General features: G+C 43.4%; 2 long non-coding RNA genes across 6 annotated transcripts in view; one reads left to right on the top strand and one right to left on the bottom strand.

Moving 5' to 3' along the window:
• Window positions 1-11,216, bottom strand: part of LOC128347373 (uncharacterized) — a 51,363-nt gene extending 40,147 nt beyond the window's left edge. Inside the window, exons 1-4 of one of the 4 annotated variants that reach the window (XR_008317536.1) lie at window positions 11,156-11,216; window positions 8,389-8,572; window positions 7,594-7,697; window positions 5,984-6,048 (exon numbers count right to left, since the gene is read on the bottom strand). This is a non-coding gene — a long non-coding RNA (uncharacterized LOC128347373). The other 3 variants (XR_008317535.1, XR_008317537.1, XR_008317534.1) reach the window with 3 other exon arrangements.
• A 127-nt stretch (window positions 11,217-11,343) lies between these two features.
• Window positions 11,344-21,689, top strand: part of LOC128347374 (uncharacterized) — a 59,986-nt gene continuing 49,640 nt past the window's right edge. Inside the window, exons 1-2 of one of the 2 annotated variants that reach the window (XR_008317538.1) lie at window positions 11,344-11,428; window positions 13,518-13,636. This is a non-coding gene — a long non-coding RNA (uncharacterized LOC128347374). Of the gene's footprint in view, window positions 11,429-12,424; window positions 13,637-21,689 lie in introns of both variants that reach the window. The other variant, XR_008317539.1, reaches the window with a different exon arrangement.

Here is a 21,689-nt window from a genome sequence, read left to right as displayed (position 1 = left end):
AACAGCAAGAAGACAGAGTGCTCAGAACAAATAGTTATTGCATGCATCCTATCCCATCCTGGACCTTAGGATCTCAGAAAGGTGTTGTCTGGATTTGGCTAAAAACAAATAAATAACAGCTGTATACAGTTGTTACATATGGAAAAGAGAAGGAATTTGCTCTGGGATAGAGAAAGCTTGTAAATTGACTTGGGTGTTGGAACTCAAGGCTGTTGAAACTGATTGGGAGATTAATTATCCCCTGAAAAACAACAGTGAATCTCTGAAGCAGAGCAAGAGGCGCCGCCTGGCAACCATGGGGCTCATAAATGGGGCCCATAAATGGTCTAGTATTCAGTATTGAAGGCTGCATCTCAGATGAAGCTGTAGACTGGAGAATGACTTAAGTGGAGTTTTTATTAAGTCCATTCCAACAATTGAACTTAAAATATTGCGCGGGCAACTGTCTCTAGCAATCTGAACAACGCCCAAGTTAGTGCCCTTATGCAAAGCAGGAACTAACTAGGAGCAGGGAAGAAAAGACAGCATCCAAGTCAAAGCAGTGGTGATTCATCCACGCCCTCTCTGAGCACCAAAGCCAGTGGAAAATCCCAGCCATGCCACACCCAAGTCTGAATAGAGACCACGAGGCCGTGTTCCCTTACAAGTGAAAATCCAGGACCAACTCAAGGCATTTTGGTGTCTGAGGTGGGATAGCCAAATGGTAACCCCTTCCCACTAGTTAATGTGGGGCTTAAAATGTAGCAATGTTCTCCTGCTCAAGCCCCCTTGAAATGGGCCGCTGTGTTCTCTTGCAGCTCCCACGTCTTTCAGTGGGACTTTAATGGGAAAACTTCCCAGTGCTTTGTGCCTCATGGGTCAGACCTACCTGCCTCCCACTCTGCCCCCCTTACGGGCCACCTCTGTCCAAGGTCAGACAGTTATTAGAACTGGCCTGTGGAACTGTCGACAAACCTATTTGCTTCAATGCGTCTTGGCAGCATTGCAGTGAAACATCACTATAACTGCTAAAGGCCCCAAGTGAACCTCTAGATAGGACAATCTCCACCTGGCCTCTGATAGGCTTCCATAATCATGTTGTGTTGCAGCCTTCTTTGATTCACCAATGCCCGATTTACTATGCTGGTCCAGTCTATCTTGAGACTTTTTGCAGTGAAAATGCACATAAACTAGAGAATGGCGTATTAAATGCAGTAGCTCCGTCTGCCTACTGGATCTGCTTTGAAACATGATCTGGAGTTGCGTGCAAGGGTTCCTTTGTCCCCGTCAGGCTAAAGGAGAGGGAGGCTCTGGTTCTAAATACAATTAAGCACCCATGTCAGAAAGCCGTTCCCCCACATAAAGGTTACTGTAGAGAAAGACTGGGACGCAAAAGGGGGAATGCAACAGGAGGGAAGAAACCTTTACAAACACAGGTTAATCACCTTCACTCTGATCTATATGTTATTCATAGCAATTTATCAGCAGATTCTGTGCCAGTGCCCGCCACGGTGGTATCTAGAAGTAACACCCAAGGTCTCAAAGCAAACAGGAGCTTATCTTGTTAACCCCACCCAGACAACAGTAAGACCAGAGGGTCTTTTAGGGCAGCCAAGAGTGGGGAGGCAACTTCTCATGTCCAGAAAAGTCTTATCCCCCCCCCCAAGGAGTTTTAGGAAACTTGGAACAGACTGGAATGGATATCCATCTTGGGTTCCATGTGGTGTCTGGAATCTAATAATGACACAGACGAGCCATATGAGACACATGGTACACACCCAAACATGGTGATTCCCCAACAGTTACTGCTTGGGTTGTTTAATGCATGTATCTGCTTCAACACTTGCTTTGCTCCTGGCAAGCAAGGTCATGAAAAATGGTGCTCCCAACAGCAGGAAAAATGTGGTATAGATAACCCAATGCCAACTTTGTCCCTGTATGGCCTGCTGCACCTATGTTGTCCTCCAAAACCAGTGGAGATGACTGCAGGTTATAGGGTTGGATCTGCATCCTTGGGTAAGGGAGAATTGGGGGTCCCGGTAGAAATCCTTGAATGAGGGTAATCCAGCAATTAAATAATGTGTATCTGATTAATGTACATCACCTAGAGATTTCTATACTAGGCGGTATAGAAATGCAATAAATAAATAAATAAATAAATAATAAATAATGCACTGCCTTTTAATTGAATGATCAAATAAATGTAATCAATCTGCATATTGCTGAAACCTCCATATGGATGTCTAATTGTGAAATAATTTACTATTTAATTAAAAAGAGGAATGTCCATCTTTAACATTTTATTTTCCATCCCATACTATAGTAACACACCACAATCAAAATAACCTCAGAATCTTACACTGAAAATTTTAAAGTCAAATACTGCAAATGACATTGTTTTTATGACGATCATATATATAATATAGATAAACATTGTAATACATGTATTACATTACACTATTTGTACTATTTAGTTACCAGATATCGCAACACAGAAGTTTAAAAATAAAAAGTGGAAAAAAACTTTGCCTGTAACTCTTAGTCCCACTGATTAAAATTTGCCCTCACCAATTAATCAGTTAAAGCTTGCATTAATTAATCTACCACTTAATTTAACCTGAGTAAAGCGGGCAGCCTAATCTCATATCAAGTGGCTAGTAGTCTTCCTGTTGCAAGCCAGGGACTCTGTGGAGGATTCTGAATGCTTCTTCACAGTGTGTGTGTGCCCCAGCTGCACCCATATTACAAGAAAAAGCATTTCGCTGTGGTAACGATATAAAGCATGAAAGGGAGATGCATGGCTTCAAATTGTGTACAGTGCCATGTGCAGGGGCGTAGCTATAATTGAGCAAAAGGGTTCAAAGAACACGGGCCCCCAGCTCCTGAGGGCCCTCCAGCTCCACCCCTCCCTATTTTCTTCAATACCTCCCTCATTCTGGGGGGCCGCCAGAGAGAGGGATGAACCCTCTCCCCTAGCTACGCCCCTGGCCATGTGTATTCCGATGCTTAAGAAAAAATAATTAACCATTACAGAGTGGGCCCAGAGCAAGGATCCGTGGCCAGTGGCAGCACCCTGGAATGTGTCACAAAGTCTTTGGAAATGGGTGTCTCCCTGCCACATTTTAAGTATTTTCTATGGAAAATACAAACGTTGATATGGCAAATACAAGGAGTCTTCTTCAGTGACAGAGAAAGGGAATGGACAAACGTACAACCAGCTGGAGGCCAGCCCCGATGCCATCCTCCATTCCCTCTGTCCCCATTTTATAACAGAGTTGGGAGAAAAGCCGTAAGATCTGCACGGCAAAAGGTGTTTTCTTTTAATGTACTTATATGTTATAAAGATTGATATCCTATCCTCCAATAAAAATATTTCTTGGGCAATTGAGAGATATAATAATAAAATCATAGAAACATCAGACATTAGTGCAAGAGTTAAAGGAGCAGATCAGATTAAAAATTATTCTCAAAAGTTAAGGAGCCGTTTGATGTCTATACTCCTTCCTGAGTGTAAGAAGGGCCTTAACAACCTGTCTGTGACTAATTCCCCCAAGATTCAAAAACCTAGAGAAACTGAGCACAAAGAAAGACATGGGTTTGGCTCGTCTTGATGTCAGGAAGCAATCATGTTTGGGGGAGGGATCAAATATCAATTGGAAGCTGAACCCCAAGGTTAGAGTCGCCATCTTCAAATCCCTTGCAGAAATTCAGATTTTCACCAACCTCCATAGAAGTTCAAATCCTAACACGCTCAGAATCTCCAGGAGAGGCCAAAGGATTTCATCCATTCCATTCCACCACCACCACCACCCGCTCCTGTTTCAGGATGGAAACCCTAGACTTCCTCCATATCCACTTTTCTGAAAAAGACATGGCTTTAGCCTTAGGGGACTTGTCAGAATTCAAAGGTGGACTCTAAGAATACAACTTGCTGCATAAGAAAGTTTGCACCAATTGCAGAATGTATCCCCAACTTCCTGAGGGCCAAACCAGACTTGAAAGAGATATGTGGTCCAATCATTTAACTTTTTAAAAAATGTAACACATAACAAGTATTTGTTCCCCCACCCAGCAGGGTCCACTACCCAACAGCTTTTGCAGTGCAGGAGGGACAGTTTTGATCACAGAAGCTGCATTGGGTAAGGGCTGAATGCCTCCTCCTCCTGCACCAGTGCCCCAAACCAATTTACAATGCCCTCTCATGTCAAAGACAAAGTTGGAGATCCAGCTATGGAGCTCCCATATGCCATGTCTGTTTTGTCCCTAACTGGAAAATATGACAGAACTTTTAAGCGGTGCACAGAAGCAGCTTTAGCATGAGGTAAGGTGAGGCTGCATCTTTTGGACTTCAATCAAGATGGTAGAGATCTAGCGAACTGACCTCATAGGACAGAGTCCATCAGGATATTCTCCCACAGAAGCAAGATGGAGATAATCAGGCTTCCATAGGAGAATGTTTTGGTGGATTGTGCCTCACATTAATTAATAAATAGGATTTCCCCCCTCAGGGCCCAAAATGTCTTAGGCCGATTCAAATTGTGAATGCTTGGAGGGTCCTTATAGGACTCCTTGTAGACAAAAAAGGAGCGAGTATGACAGAAATATAACTTGCCCTTTTGTGAGATGCCTTGCCCATTCCTGAGCAATGCCACAGCTACTATCAACAAGCATGTCTGAGCTTCAAGAATGGAAAATATGAGAGGGAGTGGCACTGAAATTTGCAAAGAACCAGCAGAAACAATTTTGCGCGGAAAACAGAAAGAATCTGCAAGGAAAGAATGAATCATTCTCCCAATGGGCGTGTGCCAGGCAGAGTATGACTGGTGCCATTTTGAGGGTACCACTGTGCCGACGAGGAAGTGCCCCCACCCAAAACTGATGTCTCATCATGTTCCAATTGTCCTTATATAACTTAGCTGTGGGCGGTTACACAACCTCAACAGAGGGGGAAGCCACTCGACATTCCCAGCCAAAGTTATGTCTCACTTTTTGTCTTTGTTTGCCAGGTTCACCAGGAAGGTTGAATTCTTTATCTACACTCTGCCCTTTGAGGGCAAATGCTGCTAAAACCCTTTCTGGCCTGGAAACATTTCAGCCCAGATGCAGTTTTTACAACATACTGATTTCTCTCCTTCCCACATCCCATCATGCACAGACACCGGAGAAAAGAGCTTATTGTCAGGACAAGCACCATGCCTGACGGAGAAGCAATATACTGCAAGAAAAGGGCTATCCCTCCAAACCATGTCCAAACCACTACCCCACCAAATTTGGCCACTCCAGTTTAAAGGAAAAATTATATCTGTGCCAATTTCTAACCAAAGTAGATTGTTCTTGTGGGACTGTCACTTTCTTGCATCCCTTCTCTGGGTGGCATCTCATCCTTACAAAAGGCCAGGTAAGCCTGGCAGTGGCCAGGAAGTCCTGTCATAAAAACTGAGCAGGTGCCCTCTCTCCACACCAGTTGCTGAAACTTGCAACGTGGGGTTAAAAATACGCAACAGCCCATGTGCACACCTAATCGAGAAAGCAGCACTCGCTAAATTCCTTCTGCCAGCTCAAGGATAAGCCTCTCTGCGCTTCTATGAGGACCAAAGAACAAGAATCCAGTTTAACCAACTTTCTTTTTTCTCCTCCCCATGAAGCACTTTGAAAGGAGGTGTCAGATGCTGATTTCAACTACACAAACCCAAAGCTCGAGGAAGACCTCCTGATTGTGGTGGACTCCTGCCTGTGCCAGCTAGTCCTAAATGTGGCCCCAGTACTACAATAATTCTTGCAGACTTTCCTCAAGCTGCCTTCTGAATTATAGTTCTTAAAGAAAGCGAGTGATTTATGACTCAAAGCCCCTTCGTTATGAAACCAAACACTGTCTGAGTACATTATGCCGCCATAGGGAGTAACTTCTAGACTACATACAATACATGCTGAGAAGTATAAAATGCAGCCCCAAAGCTCCAGACTGTGAGACACAGACAAACCTATTTAAAAAGTTATCACTTACCTAGCAATCAGTGCGTTTCTTTTAGAAAGGTCCCAGCCCACAGGTCTCTTGCTGTATAATTCCACCTTGAAAGAGAGAAAAAAAGAAAGGAAGGGCAAGAAGACAGGAGAGACCAGAGTCTGCCTCCAGCTGCCAAGAGTCTGAGCTGAGAACTTACCACCTAAAGTCACTGACTTTTACTCAAAGGGAAATCCTTTTTAAAACCTTAGCCCCTCCCAGGCCAGTAATTACGAGGGCCGACAGACAGATGAGACAGGACGTAGGAGGGGCCTCTTTACTGTAATGTGTGTGGAGCAGGAATGACACCCTTTCCTGTCTGCAAGCTGGCAGTCAAACTCCCCTTCATGATATTTGGGGCCCAGGCAGTCAGTATTTAGGGAATCAAAATGTTTCCAGGTGATAAGGGGAGAGGGAGTCAGGGTTATTTTAGGACAGGCGGAGAGTCACAGATCTCCAAAGGGAATTGCTAAAACATGCCACATGTTCTTTAGAGCTGGATTCTAAGTAGTGGGTGCTGTGTTGTTTTGCTCTCTTTCACTGCCCAGACTTCCTTTTAGAATAAACACATTAGGATTTTTTTGATTTGGAATGGAATGTTTTCAAATCTTCTCTTTTAGGCCTAGTTCTTGCTGAGGTGGTAAACTCTGTCTGGTCTGTACCACTTCAAATTGCTGGTGGGGTTCATACGACTGAATGCTGCAGCTCCATATCAAAAATAGGTAAATAAATGCTGCAGATAGAAGTCTAGATGTTTTTGCCTAATCCTTTCCTGATATGCTAGTTTTATGTGTGAAGGGAGTTTGTTTTGTTGTTTTGTACAGAAGAAGATTCAGTCATGCAAGAGCCCACCTGCAGGCTGAAGTGGTACACCCAGACACAGGCTGACCACTTCCGTGAGCATTAGGCCTCAAGCCACATTTTAGGGCAATCGTGCATATAATGAATGCATCCAAATCAATGCACTTGTTTTGGTAAACTTTTTATTTATCTTTTCTTAACCACTCAGAGACGCAAGTTTTGGGTGGCATAGCAATATTTATTTATTTATTTATTCGATTTCTATACCGCCCTTCCAAAAATGGCTCAGGGCGGTTTACACAGGGAAATAATGTTACACAGAGAAGAATGTTAGTTAAATAAATAAATAAATAAATAAATAAATAAAGCAAGCTTCTTATATAAGTAATAGACATGTATCTGATAAGTGTTTACAAAATAAAACCCACAAACTCCACACCCATGAGGCACTCTGAGAGTACATATTTTCAATTATGTAATATATTTTCCTCTTTTCAATTTATTTGACCCTTTTTTCTGTTCATAAGAAAAATTTTGACAAACCAATTTCAGTCAAAATCCCACCAAGGTCTGAATATTGCACAGATGAGGAAGGCTAGAGCCGTCCAGGGATGTTTTTCATCATGGGCCAGTGTAGAAGAACTAGTTTGCTCTCCAGCCTTCAATGGCTGTAAAATTAGTATATAATTTATGCAATTTTCAGGAATCATTTTTCTGGGTCACCACGGCGCAAAGTCAGGTTTGGCACTAATTTTGGTCAAAGCCCCACCTCTTATTCATTTCAACAAAGCTTGTGCAGAACCAGTTCTTACCAGCTTATGCGCACCCTCAGTGTGAGCTTCGGCACTGCAGAGAATCACACTTCGGTTGAAGTCATCTGGCATGTACTTTCTGGGTTGGGTACAGACAAGAGGATCTAGAATGAAAACAAACATGATATTTTAAGTTCATTAGTAAGATCTGATTCTTTGTGAGCAAGTTTGCAATCTACCATGGCTTTGAATTCAGAGGCTCTGTTGTGTTTCTGGAGCAATTGGGAAGGGTCAAAGATCAGAAACAGCCCTCCTAGGTTTGGTCTGAGGCATCAGGAAAAGCATTAGTTTGGTCCGAGGCAAATCTGGGAAAAGAAGAACTGGGGTCAAGAGTAAGGATGGGTTTTTTGGTCTGATGCTGGGACAATCCACCTAGACATATTTTATGTAGTGGTTAACTGAATGAAGCCATCGTAAATTGACAGTCTTTGGCAATTGGCATAGTGACCGGTCTTGCACTCCAATATTCCCTGTCTCAACAGAAATTGCAAAGGTTTTCCAGGGCGTGGTGAGCCATGTTCCTTCTCAACATTCGTAAGAATGATAATCACTCCAAAAAAGTCAACTCCTTTGGCTTAACCACCACTTCAAACAAAAGTGGCCCAACAGTCCTTAGTATAACGTGGTGCCCTTATTCCTATATCAGCTTTAGGAACACTTCTAGTCTAAGGCAGCTGACTACATCTTAGACTGACTAGACTTGAAGTGGGTGCAATTAACACATGCTGTTAACTCTAAAGGGCTCACAGGCTATCCAGTTTAATGGGACCCAGAAACAGCTTTAGAACCCATTACCTCTGAGTCCTTTAAGCTTGTTTCTGGTGAATCCAACTTGGTCCTTTGGTGACCAGATGCAATGGAGGGCGAGTGACAGTTTTCTTGTGCGGGTCCAACCACAGAGGTAAGCCAGGCGCCTACAATTCCAGGGGCATCTTCATCACTTACAGTAATCCCTTGGGGAGAGAAGCTATTGTCTGCACTTTTGGAAGATATACAAAGAGATAGCTTACTTAGTAACTCTGGCATTCCAAAGGACATGATGGAGAGCTTTCTGACCTCCACTACTAGCCCAGAGCACAGACCCAGTTGTAAGATGAGGGGAGAGTTAAAAGGTGGTAGACATTAGACATGAAAATGAGAGTTCAATTCTTGCTGATCTAATGTGCTATTGTTGGGGTGGCAACATTTTAATTCATTTGGGGCAGAACCAAGCAGACAAACTGCTCCAGTTCCATTAATAGCCTTGTCAAAAATGCTGTTTCAGCAAGTGCTGCTTTTCTCAGCTCCATAGGATGAAGCTGTACTTTCTGAAATGTCCTTTTCTGCACAACTCTTGTCCTGGAAACTATATATCAGCAAAAGGCTAGAGATCTAGCCTAGAGAGCTGCAGAATTCTCAGCATCCTGACCAAACCATAATTCCCAGGATTCTTTGAGGGAAGCCACTGCATTTAAACTGGCTTAAAAACCAATATAAATTTGTGGTAAAGAGATATCCTTAGTTCTCTGCCCCAAGCGTTGCATCTCCACCATGCCATTCCCAGTCCCGACCTGCAGTTCAGACACATCATTGAAAGATCAGTACAACACTCTGCTTAGGAATGTAGGCCCAGATACTGCCTTCTGGTAATAGTTTTCAGAATTGTGACCTGGCTTGCCCAGACCAAGGACCTATGGCAGAGGTCACCTCACTTCAGTCCTGATTGGAAGGCTTTCCCCCACAAAGGCTTACCTGCTCACATCCTTGTCCACCAATATGCTTTAAATTTACAAAGCAAGAGTGTATACTCAGGGTCTCTGAACAGTTAATGCATGACTAATCTATGTTAAGTGATCCTGAGTGTGCGCTCTTGTTTAAGAATGTAAGTATTTTGGTGGGCCAGAGTAAAGTCCACTTGGTCCAGCATGCTGTGCAAGAATCCAAACAACCAGCAGGCCTCAAGTGGTCCGCTTAGTATGATCCAGTAGTGAACTGCAGCCTACCTTCTGCTCACCCTTGACCTATAGAATTTTTCTGCAGAAAACACATATGCTGATATCCTCAGAAGAGTCTGGGCCCAGCTACAATGCCCAGTTTGCCCCTGCAGTGTGTGGTTTCTTGAGTTATATAAGCAGCAGCATGTGGCGGGGGCGGCGGGGGGGGCTGATAAGGTTGGAACCGCAGTATGTGGAGATGGATATTTAACCTTTCCCACCGTGACATGATCCCAATGAAAACTCCGGCAAATAGCAACTTTGAGAGGTGATTTTCAGCAGGATTGCAGGGAAAGGGGAAAAGGTTAAATATCTGCTCCCCATGTGCCACAGGGGGCTCCTGTGGCTGCTATAAAGTTAAAAGTACACAGGGCCTAGCTTTGCGTTTAAAGTAATGTGCAGTTTGGCTGTCATCACACCCTCCTATTGCCCCAGGCCTTAACTCAGCTCACTCCACCCAGCTCTGAACTCCTCCCCTTCCATTGGGGTATGGCCATTCTGAATAGTAAAGTTGTTTGTGCTAACATGTATTGCTATGGTGGGGCTGTTCAGGATTCAGTTTTCCATCCCACAGGAACACTTCCCACCCACATCATTTTTCCACCTTGAATCATGATGGCAGAAAGTTCCAAATTTTGAAATTAAAAAAGAAAGCGATTTGTTTTTCTACTGAATGTGCCTTATAGGCAGACATATGCCAAACCTAGAAAATGGAACTCTCTCGTTGGCTATGACTTGTCCAGGGGACCCTTTTTAATTGTCCCCAATTAATTTGTTGCTTGTACTTCAAACTGCATGCTTGTAAGGAAAGAAAAATATTCACAGGGCATGTTTCCCATGATGGGATCATATACATTTGAAAGGGTTAGGGTTAGGGCAGACAGACTTGCAGACAGACAGACAGCTAGATAGATAATGTATTGTTGTTATTTACACGTGAGTATACTGCATAATTGTTTTCTATCTTATAGTACTTTCTTTCTCAAAGAAGGCATGGCTTCAGTACTGTTGGGCCTTTCAGGTATGTAGGAGAAACAGTTTAGGTATGTAGGAGAAACAGGAGTGTGTTTATTTCCCTTCTTCTTCAGGGGTCAGCTGTGTGGGCCCTTAGGCCTGTGTTTGACTTCTAATGCCGGTCCTGACTAGAAGTGAGTCAGACGGGATAAAAGTGCCTGAAAGTAAGGTGAGGGTGGGAGGCGGGTTATGCTTTCCTCCTTCCACATACCCCGTTTGCTGTTAAAATTATACCTGCCCACCCGACATATAAACAGGGCAGACATGTGAATAAATAAACGTGACTGCCTCAGCACATCTAGTTTGGCTTTAAGAGTGGGAGACAAAGCTGTCTCATAATCCAACAGGAAATTCAACTGCTGCACAAGCCTAATTTTAAATGCATGGGAGTTGGATGAAAGAACGGTGCCCTCAGTGAATTAATGGGAAGGCAAGCAAGTGCCATTTCATCTTGTCTTGGGTCAAGCCCTGTGGTTCTTCCATGCCTTCATTCACACTAGGGGACATTCTTTCTTTTGCTTGTTCCCCGTGGCAAAAGGAAAGCCCATCGTCGCTGGTGGAAGTGCTCCATCCACCTCTCTGCTGCCTGGCTGTGCTCTTTCCCAGCAAAAAGACTGAGGGCAAACCCAGGAATTCCTTCCTCTGTGTGTTTTTTTGTCAGACCAATCGTCCCTGGCTTGCGTCAAGCCTTGGCCGAGCTCAGATTTCCTTCCCAGCGATAAGCAGGCTGCGCACGCACGCACACACACACACCTCCCCATGGCAACGCTACACACACAGACATTAAACAGTGTTTTACTTCGGAAGTCAGCAAAGCCGCAGGACGTCACTGTGGTTGCTGCAGTTATGTGAGGCCTATAATATAACACTTAATTCAGTGCAGGTTGCCTGGCGGGGAGTGGTGGGGGCTATTTTTTCTCCGAAATGCAAATCTCTGTAACTTGAGCAGCCTTTCTTGCGGCCACCCCCCCCTCCCCGCCCCAGCCCCAGATTCGTAACTGGTGGGGTTTTTCTTTTTGGTAACTGCCATAGCAACAGAACAGACTGTATTATTTACTCTGGGTATCCCCTGTTGTCTGTCACGTCTCACAACTGAAAACAGGACAGTTGTACTTCTTTGCCCTTTCTTGGGGCCTCGCCCAGCTTGAAAAGCTGACAGGCTACCTACAGCCACCACCACCCCACAACTGCTAAGAGCGTTACAGTCATTTTTATTGGAGATTTGTGCGTGGGTGTGTGTGAGCTTCATTAGAAAGCACATGTGCTACCAGTCTAAGAGTATGTGGAGAATTACAGATATATAGACTTCTGCATCTTTTCAAAGCAGACCAGGGGTGTAGCAAGGTTGGAGTGGGCCGAGAGACAAGATTTTAAAATGGCGCCCCCCTCACTGAAGCTCTGCTCATGAAGTAAAGAAATCTTAAATGAGGCTGAATAGTGGTAACAAAAAGCATAGTAAAATTTATTTTTATCTATCTAGCTATCTATCTCCTATGTGCCACAATAGAACATCATCCTAAATTATTTTTTAAAAGGTTTTGTAAATTGTGGACGATGCAAGTCATTTCATGGTACTAGAGAAAGACATGCTGTTCTGGTAGCTACAGGTCTTAACACTCACATCGGTTTTAGAGGATCAATACAACTGAAGGAAGCCCGGGCGGCTGCGCGGCTGCGGGGGGTGTCAGTCATGTGACTTGCCTCTGGGGGGCCCCCAAGTCAGTGGGCCCCCAGACAACTGTCTCGTTAGGCCCCTGAAGCTGATACAAAACAAGAGCTTTTAGGCAGAGAGTGTATCTACCTTGCAGACTACAGCTGGTATAACACTCATTTCCTCTCCCCAGGGAACCTTCTGAGGGGCACACTCATCTTTAAAGAGAATTCTCAGCACCTCCATCTACAATTACACCTTCAAGTAGAACCCCCAGGATTCTTTGCACAATGCACTGACAGTGATATAAAATACTGAAGTATGTTTGCAGTGTAGATATACCTTAACATTCAACAACCAATTTGTCTCTTAGAGCTGCTGCTGCCATTATACTGCTTTTCAACAAAAGTTCTCAAAGCAGATTATATAGAAAAATAAATAAATAAGGTGGTTCCCTGTCCCCAGAGGGCTAACAGTCTAAAAAGAAACATAACGTAGATACCAGCAACAACCACTGGAAGGATTTATTTATTTTTATTGTTAAATTTATATACCGCCTTTCATTAAAAACAATCTCAAGGTGGTTGGCTAGGATGTTGTGCTGGGGTTGGCTAGGGACAGTTGCCCTCTCCCCCTGCTAAATATAAGAGAACCAGCACTTGAAAAGGTGCCTCTTTGCTCAGTTAGCAGGGTAAAAGAGCTGGCAAAAACACCTTCCTTCTCAGCACTCTCTGGGGCACCAGACAGGACTGTCACTGTCCAAAACTTCTGGCCCATTCAATTGTGCAGGAAGAAAGGATGATTTCCCCCTGATTATATACCGGATGCTTTTCTTCATCAAGGAAATGCTCCTTTTTCTGTCCAGAGCATACCCTAGAATCAGATATTCTGTACTTCATCTGGTTATTCATCCTGCAGTTCAGGACGTTTTATAACTCAGGATATGACATTCTTTATAAAGGTTTGTTTGTGAACTAACACCCCTTTGAATTAAGATTTCAAAGTAAAAGTGGGTCAGCTGGCCTATAGAGCTGAAACTGGAGCCAGAGATGGGACTGGAATTTTTGAATTATTTGGCCGGATCAATCACCTGAATCCTTTATGACTGACAGATACTTCAAAAGAATATTCACATGGACAAATAACTTGCAATCCCATAATATAGTTACTACAAAATAGTCTACCACATGTATTATTCTTTCCCCAATACCTTCATAATGTGAACAATATTGATCTGTTGAATGGCAGAGTTGGAGAAATTGAATGCCATGTTTTTTAACCTGCAGACACACGTCCCATCAGGAAAGGAGTCTAAAGAGAAGTCTCCCAAGAGGCCTGTGTTTTCACACAGACCTCCAGGGCAACCTCTTCTTCTACCATAATATAATTTTACACAAGAGAGATGGTGAGCTTTAAAATTATATATATGTATAGTGATGATTTTGAATGACCTTCCTTGGGTGGTAGGTTGACTCATAAGAGAGATGCGACAGCAGTCAGTCATTTGACTAAAAGCAGGGAGGGGCAAAGGCTCAGGCTCTGCTCTGGGCTTTTTGGCATGTCTGCAAAGCAATGTCTGGGACACCAATGCACACATGTGCAGTCTTGGTGAAAGCACTCCACCAAGCCCCCCAGCAACTGAGGCAGCTCAGTGAGGTGCCACCTTCTCACCTTTCTAGTGCATGCAGAGCACACCACTTTCCCCTTGCCCTCACTGCAGGGAGCTGCTGTGCAGAACATGTCTCTCTTCCCCTACCTCCTTGCTGAATGTGTTTTCCTTTTCCCAGCAAACATGGCTGCTGCCATCATGTCTAGTATGACACTTAGAGCTTGTCCAAGAAACTAGAGGCAGGCAACCAGTAGTTCAGGGAAGAATATTAAACACACTGCAGCAATAAGGCCTTTAATTCCTGCAGCTTGTGTTGACAAGTTGTCCAATTCTGTTGTTAACACATTTTCAGTAGCAAACCTCTATGTTTTTTTTTCATTTGCTAGTTTGTCTTCAGAAGGCCTGTATTACCTGAGACCTAGACATATTCCTACAGAAGACATATCCCTCTCTTAATTGGATCTCAGATAGGTAGTCCTTCCGGACTAGCCTACTAGATTAGCTCAGCCTACCCTCTGGCTCCTTTGTCCTTAAAAGCAACAAATAATATATAGATTTATTTTGTTTCTGCTCTGATAACATATGCCTGATCAAGAGAATATAATCCAGAGGCTTGTACTGCAATACTGGACAACTTCGTCTCGGGGCGTAGCAAGGTTGTAGTGGGCCCAGAGACAAGATTTTAAAATGCCCCCTACTGAAGCTCAGCTCATGAAGTAAAGAAATCTTAAATGAGGCTGAATAGTGGTAACAAAAAGCATAGTAAAATTTTTATATATAACCTATGTGCCACAATAGAACATTATCCTAAATTTTTTTTTTAAGGTTTTGTAAGTTGTGGATGATGCAAATCGTTTAATGGTACTAGAGAAAGACATGCTGTTCTGGTAGCTCCAGGTCTTAACACTCATATCAGTTTCGGAGAATGAATACAACTGAAGGAAGCCCAGGCGGGTGCACGGGTGAGGGAGTCAGTCATGTGACTTGTCTCTGGGGGGCCCCCCCAAGGCAGTCGGCCCCCAGACAACTGTCTCCCCTTGCCCCATTATAGTTACGCCCCTGCTTAGTCTAATAAAATGTATTTTCAAATAAAATAAATTATTGGGCCACTATTTAAATGGGAGGAACTGGTGTTTTGTGGTCTGTCCAGAAACTATAGAAAAGTTTGTGAATTATTTGAATGTAGGGGTAGAGAATAAGATGCTCTCTTAAAACTGTGCCTGTCATCCTATCTCTGGAACTGTGTCTGACTGAATATTGCTACTTCCCAATGGTGGGTTCCTTGTTGTCACAGTGGGTTGCCATGGAGATGCTTCTACGTTCCTAAATACAATTACTGGGAGGTTTTAAATTTCCTCCATGCTTCAAAACTGCATAAATAAGAAGAGAATCAATACACTGAGCACATGAAAAGGGAGATCTGTTCTTTCTCTAGTTCTCATTCATGTCACAGGCTTGTTTTGCGCTCATAGCCAAATTCATGTGGTCTTTTCTGATACTGAATAGTGGTTTCCCCCCTACACTAAGTAAATTGGTGGTGAAACGGTATTTTTAATGCCCACCCATGTGATACTACCATTTAGCACAATCTTGAAAATTTAATGTTTCTAGGACATAATGAGGTCATTCACACAATCAAAACCTGTGTTCTACCCAGGTTTGGGAACTCGGTGTACTCCCAATTTTCAGTTGTGTGGAAGCAAGGTAAGAGGAAAACTTGGTTAGAAGCGATTGTGTGGAAGCAAGGCAGGAGGAAAAGCTACCCAGGTTTTTCTGCTACTTTGCTTCCATACAATCACTTCTACCCAGGTTTTCCTTCTAACTTGCTTCCACACAACCAAAAACTGGGAGCACACACAGCTCCCAAACCTGGGTAGAAGACAGGTTTTGATTGTGTGAATTACCTCAATATATGACCATTTTACCAGATGGGAGCGTCAGGGTGCTCCCAAGATTATGCCACGTGAAATTTGCAGGGGAAAGTATTGGCAGAGCCCCTTCCTCATGTGATCACCACATTGGCTGTCTCCTGCCATTGTCAAGGAACATAGAAGAAGCATTACCATAGAAACCTGTTGTAAAGATACCAACACTACAACTAGAAAGCATACTTTCACATGTCACACCCTTCCTTTCGGTTTTTCTTCTGTCTCCTTTGTTCTGGTATACTCTCACAATGTTTCTGGGGGGAACTGCTGTTTCTTGTACATATTTGCAAAACATTTCATTGGCCTTTGAAAACAGGACTTTTCATCCTTTTTAATGTTCATCTTTAAGGTTTTCAGTTTGTTGTGTTTCACATTCCATTTCACACTGCCTAGAACCAGGGCCAGCAGCAGGTTCAGGGGCAAAACGTGTGCTAGGCTCTCCAATGGCATATGGGGTACCTGTTCCTTTCCCTCCAACAGTGCCCGAGAAAACCTATTGGGCAAGCAGTTGCTCATCCTTCATCATTGCCTCCTGTAGCTAGAGCAGCAGAACTATTGTAGATTTCCCTGATGTCCCAGCACCCTGATATATATAGGGGGACAAGGCATGGTTAATTTAAAATGGCACCATAGTTGAAGACGGAGTGTCCATTGCCACCACCACACTGTCACTTGATAAACTTGCCAAGGCTCAGTGATCGATGCTTACTGGGCAGTGTTGAACAACAACCGTAGCAGAACTTCATGGTACATTGTACTCTATATTAGCACAAATGCATGTACTGTGTCGGAGGTGGGGGCAGGGGGCCGGGGCCGGGATACCATCTCAGGAGCTAGTGTCCTGGATTCAAGCAAGTGGGCTTTCATCCTTTATCAACCCAGGTGTAATTATGTTAGCCCTAATTATTCCTGTTGCCACCTAATGGCGCAGCGAGGAGGTAACTTGCCTAGGAAGCAAGAGGTTGCTGGTTCGAATCCCCCTTGGCATGTTTCCCAGACTATTGGAACCACCTATATTGGGCAGCAACAATATAGGAAGATGCTGAAAGGCATCATCTCCTACTGCATGGGAGATGGCATTGATAAACCCCTCCTGTATTCTACCAAAGAAAACCACAGGGCTCTGTAGTTGCCAGGAGTCGACACCAACTTGACGGCACAACTTTACCTTTAAGTTTAATTATTCTTGTTACTCAGAGAGCCAAGTTCTCTTTCTAGGCTACTGAGTTCTAAGGACAAGTCTAGCCAGTTGGCATTTGTTTTTGCCTAAAGATAACACTTCAGACAGTCACAATAATTATTAATTAGGGCTGTATCAAAGTTGCTTCCACATTAGAGCCCTCTAGTGACGCTGAGGCACAATTAGCTGGAAGTGAAATTAAAATGGAAGTTCCACATGACACATTCATTCATTTAGTACTATATTGCTCAGCAGTGCCCTCCCTCATAGCCAAGCGCCTTTTATAAAGTCTCTACTCTCAAGTACATTCTATTCAGCAAAGGCCCCTTCAAATGCTACTTGAAAGTTTCCTGTCTTCAGGGTGCTTTCCAGTCTAGACCGCACAATGGGGTCAGGATGTATCTCGGAAGTGTGCTTCCACAGTTCCTGCGTCGTGACACTGCAGTCTGTACGTGGAGAGCAGGGTACTGTCCACATTGCCAATGCTTTGTTTCGAATTTAATTGCTGCGATATAGATCTAGGACATCATTTATCTGGCATGAAAAAGTTGCTGTTTTTTCGGGTTGTTAGTTGCTGTGAGACTGCTCCCCCGTCTGTTTAAGTTTCAAATGCGACTTGCCCAAATGGAGGCATTTTGCTGCTGATAAGCAGCTAGTCTGGAAAGCGCCGTGGTGCAACTTATGTTATTGCTTCCCTGTTCAACATGACTAGGGGATTAATGCTGAACTGCCCCTTGTTTAGTTAGTTTTTATTATTTACAGTGTCCCCCACACGCGCTACTGGTTTCCTTCCATTATTTTTGCTCTTTTATAACAAAATAATGTTTCACTATAATGAAAAAAAATGGAAATGAACCAGTATTTTAACACCCTTTCCCCTTGCAAAGATCAAAAGTTGATTAAATAAAGGGAAAATCAGCATGCAACCCCCAGCTGTACTGGACAGGAAAGAAATACAATTGGTTTAACTTACAAATATGAAGCTTTTGCAGGGGCGTAGCATGGTTGGAGTGGGCCCAGAGACAAGATTTTAAAATGGCGCCCCTCTCACTGAAGCTCAGCTCATGAAGTAAAGAAATCTTAAATGAGGCTGAATAGTGTTAACAAGAAGCATAGTAAAATTTCTATCTATCTATCTATCTATCTATCTATCTATCTATCTATCTATCTATCTATCTGTCTGTCTGTCTGTCTGTCTGTCTGTCTGTCTATCTATCTATCTCCCATGTGCTACAATCAAGGTTTTGTAAATTGTGGACGATGCAAGTCATTTTAATAGTACTAGGGAAAGACATGCTGTTCTGGTAGCTCCAGGTCTTAACACTCACATCAGTTTTGGAGGATGAATACAACTGAAGGAAGCCCGGGCGGTGCATGGGTGGGTGAGTCAGTCATGTGACTTGCCTCTGGGGGGCCCCCAAAGGCAGTGGGGCCCCAGACAACTGTCTCCTCTTGCCCTATTATAGTTGCGCCCCTAAAAGGCTAGTGTGGGAACAAGCCAAGATAAGATTATTCAGGCAAGCAGTCTTGGGGTTGTAGTAGTGAGCCCTCTGGAAATATCAATTTGGTTTGCAGCAGCAGTTGAAAAGGTACATTCAATTATCATAGCAATATTATGTACATCTATGATATGACCAGATTTGAACTATTGTGTACAGTGTTAGGTGTTCACTGAAATGATCAAGCAGTTATAACAGCTTCCTTGGAAAGGCTAAGAAAGACTAAAGCGTTTTTTGTTTTTGTTTTTTGTTTTTAAAAAAATTAGGTTCAGGGGGTGACATGAAGGTTTACAAACTCTTTCTTAATACTAGGATTCAGGTTCATCGAATGCCATTGATTGTAGGAAAGGAAAAGAAAGAGAAGAAGCAATTCTTCACACAATGCAAAATTAGGATTTGTACTGAGTTCTTGCAGCATGTGACTGTACTACTGTAATGGTTCCCAGGGCCCTCCCCTCTGTCCTTCTTGGTAAGATTTTGGGGAAAGGAGGAACAGTAGGGATGCTACCACAAGTGGCGCAGCGGGGAAATGACTTGACTACCAAGCTAGAGGTTGTCAGCTTGAATCCCTGCTGGTATGTTTCCCAGACAATGGGAAACACCTATATTGGGCAGCAGTGATATAGGAAGATGTTAAAAGGCATCATCTCATGCTGTGCAGGAGATGACAATGGTAAACCCTTCCTGTATTCTACCAAAGACAACCACAGGACTTTGTGGTCGCCAGGAGTTGACACAGACTCAATGGCACACTTCCTTTAGGAGCAGTGGGGATTCTGTCCCCTCACACTCCTGATTGTTGGGAATTCTCTCTGGTAGAAAAACCCTTTTTTCAATTATAGCAGAGTGCACAGAGGCACAACACAGTGGAATTTACTTAGGCATGTGTGTATGCTGAGAGTAAAGTAACTTGGAACCAATTCATAGTTTCAAATCAATATATAAGGCATTTATTAGAGAACATTCTAGATAGGAAAGTGAGGAGTTAGGATCTCTAATCTAGCTAGCTAGCTGGATGCAGATGGATTCTGCATCTTCTCTGCACACATGGTGCAGGGAGAGGAGCTTGCCATGTTGCAAGGTAGAAGAAAAGGTAGGGAAGAGAGAGAGGAAATGAGCTGCTGGAAGGAAGGAAGTCCCTGAGATTAGCAATCTACATTCCAAAGGGATAGTGTCAGCAGTAGAGAACGGATGGCCAATGTCTTGACCCTCTAGCCCTCTGACCCACTAGTCTGTCCCCCACTGTCTGAGACAAGAGACAGCGCAAAGTCCTTAACTTCCAACACTGATGACATCATCAGGAGCATGACAGGTGCTGGCAGGCTCACTGATTTGAAATTAAAACTGGATTAATTTTGAATGCCCAGTGGACATCCTTCAAATTAATCTGTTTTAAATTGCAATCACGGCCAACCCATCTCTACTTATCTACTGTAACCCCAAGTTGTTTCTTAGACATGTCTGGTCAGTTATTTTCCCCATTGTGCACTTGAGTATAAGCGTCAGCTGTACCTTATGCTTCTGTTTCTGTTAGACATTCCTCACCTAATTTTAAGATCAGATCAATGAAGAGGGATTTATTTATTTATTTATTTGATTTCTATACTGCCCATCCAAAAATGGTTCAGGGCGGTTTACACAGAGAAATAACAAATAAATAAGATGGATCCCTGTCCCCAAAGGGCTCACAATCTAAAAAGAAACACAAGATAGGCACCAGCAACAGTCACTGGAGGTACTGTACTTGGGGTGGATAGGGCCAGTTACTCTCCCCCTGCTAAATAAAAAGAACCATCATGTTAAAAGGTGCCTCTTTGCCAAGTTAACAGGAATCTGAATTGGAAGTTTTCTGGTCTGTGCTTTAGGGCCTCGTGGTGAGCCAGTAGAAGCTGCAGAGCAGTGGCAGCTGGTAGTTCCTGGGACTGGGGTGCTCGGCAGGGCAGGCAATAGGTGGAACCACAAGGTGGAACCTGTTGTGGGGAGCTGCGGAGGTGGACCCAGGACTAGGCGGGTGCCTTAGCAATAACTGGCAAAGTGCAGATTTGTAGCTAATGTAACAAGTGGGATCAAAATACAAACATACACAAGCACACAAATGTCAATTGCTCATCAGCAAAGGTACAGATAAATATGGAAAATATCAGTTGCTTTATAGAGCTTAACAGGACTACAGTAGTGTGTAGATTTATATCTAACACAGCAGGATCAAACACAAGCACACACACACACACACGCACACACACACACACACACACACAGAGAGAACTGTACAAGTAAAGTACAGACCAGATACAGAAGGCTGCTTCTGTGGAGATTAAATGCATTCTGAAGTCACCAGGGCAGATCTGACTGCCTGATTATTTCAAAAATGAATACTATTAATAAACGAAAAGAAGAAATAACTCAAAGCCAGAGTGTGCTGGTTAGTGTGCTAGACTAGACTGGGGAAATTCAAGTTCAAATCCCCATTCAGCCATGAAACTCACTGGGTGACTCTAGGATAGTCACTTCTCTCTCAGCATAAACTTCCTCATGGGGCTGTTGGGAAGATAAATGTAAGTAAACATGTGCACCACTCTGGGCTTCTTGGAGGAAGCACAGGCTATACATGTAACAGTAAATAAATCTATGTAAGCTATAGGTAAAGCAGAGACCAGCTATAAAAGTGAAGAACAAATGCATTCAGAAGTTCCAAGGGCATTGCCGCCTGCCTATTTCAAAAATGCATATATAAATAATAGAATAATCACAGGTTTTTCAATGATGCTTGCTGCAGCTATGAACCATCTCCTGTAACTTAGAGGACACCATGGCAAGCAAAGATTCATGGGGACATCCTCTCCCTACTCCATGCCTGCTGAACAGCTGCATGCCACTCTCTGCCCACCTTGGGTGCCCACCATTTAGCCTGGGTGTCCATCCTAGTAAACAACATATGGTTCGTACCACCCCAAACTTTTGTCTCTGGGCAGTTTACAATAACATAAAACCAGTTAAAAACATAAACAAAAACTTAAAAACAATTTAACAATTTAAAAATAACCAGAAATTAAAACCCAAAAATATTAGGAAGCTGAGAAAGCTTGGGCGAAAAGATGCGTTTTCAGGTGTTTTTTTGAAAATTGCCAGAGATGGGGAGGATCATATCTCAGCAGGGAGCGCACTCCACAATCTCGGGGCAGCAACCAAGAAGGCCCGTCTCTGTGTAGCCACCAAATGAGTTGGCGGTAACTGGAGACGGA

This window comes from Hemicordylus capensis, chromosome 2, assembly GCF_027244095.1.
Source record: "Hemicordylus capensis ecotype Gifberg chromosome 2, rHemCap1.1.pri, whole genome shotgun sequence".
NCBI lineage: Eukaryota > Metazoa > Chordata > Lepidosauria > Squamata > Cordylidae > Hemicordylus > Hemicordylus capensis.
This window is presented reverse-complemented; position numbering and strand designations above follow the sequence as displayed.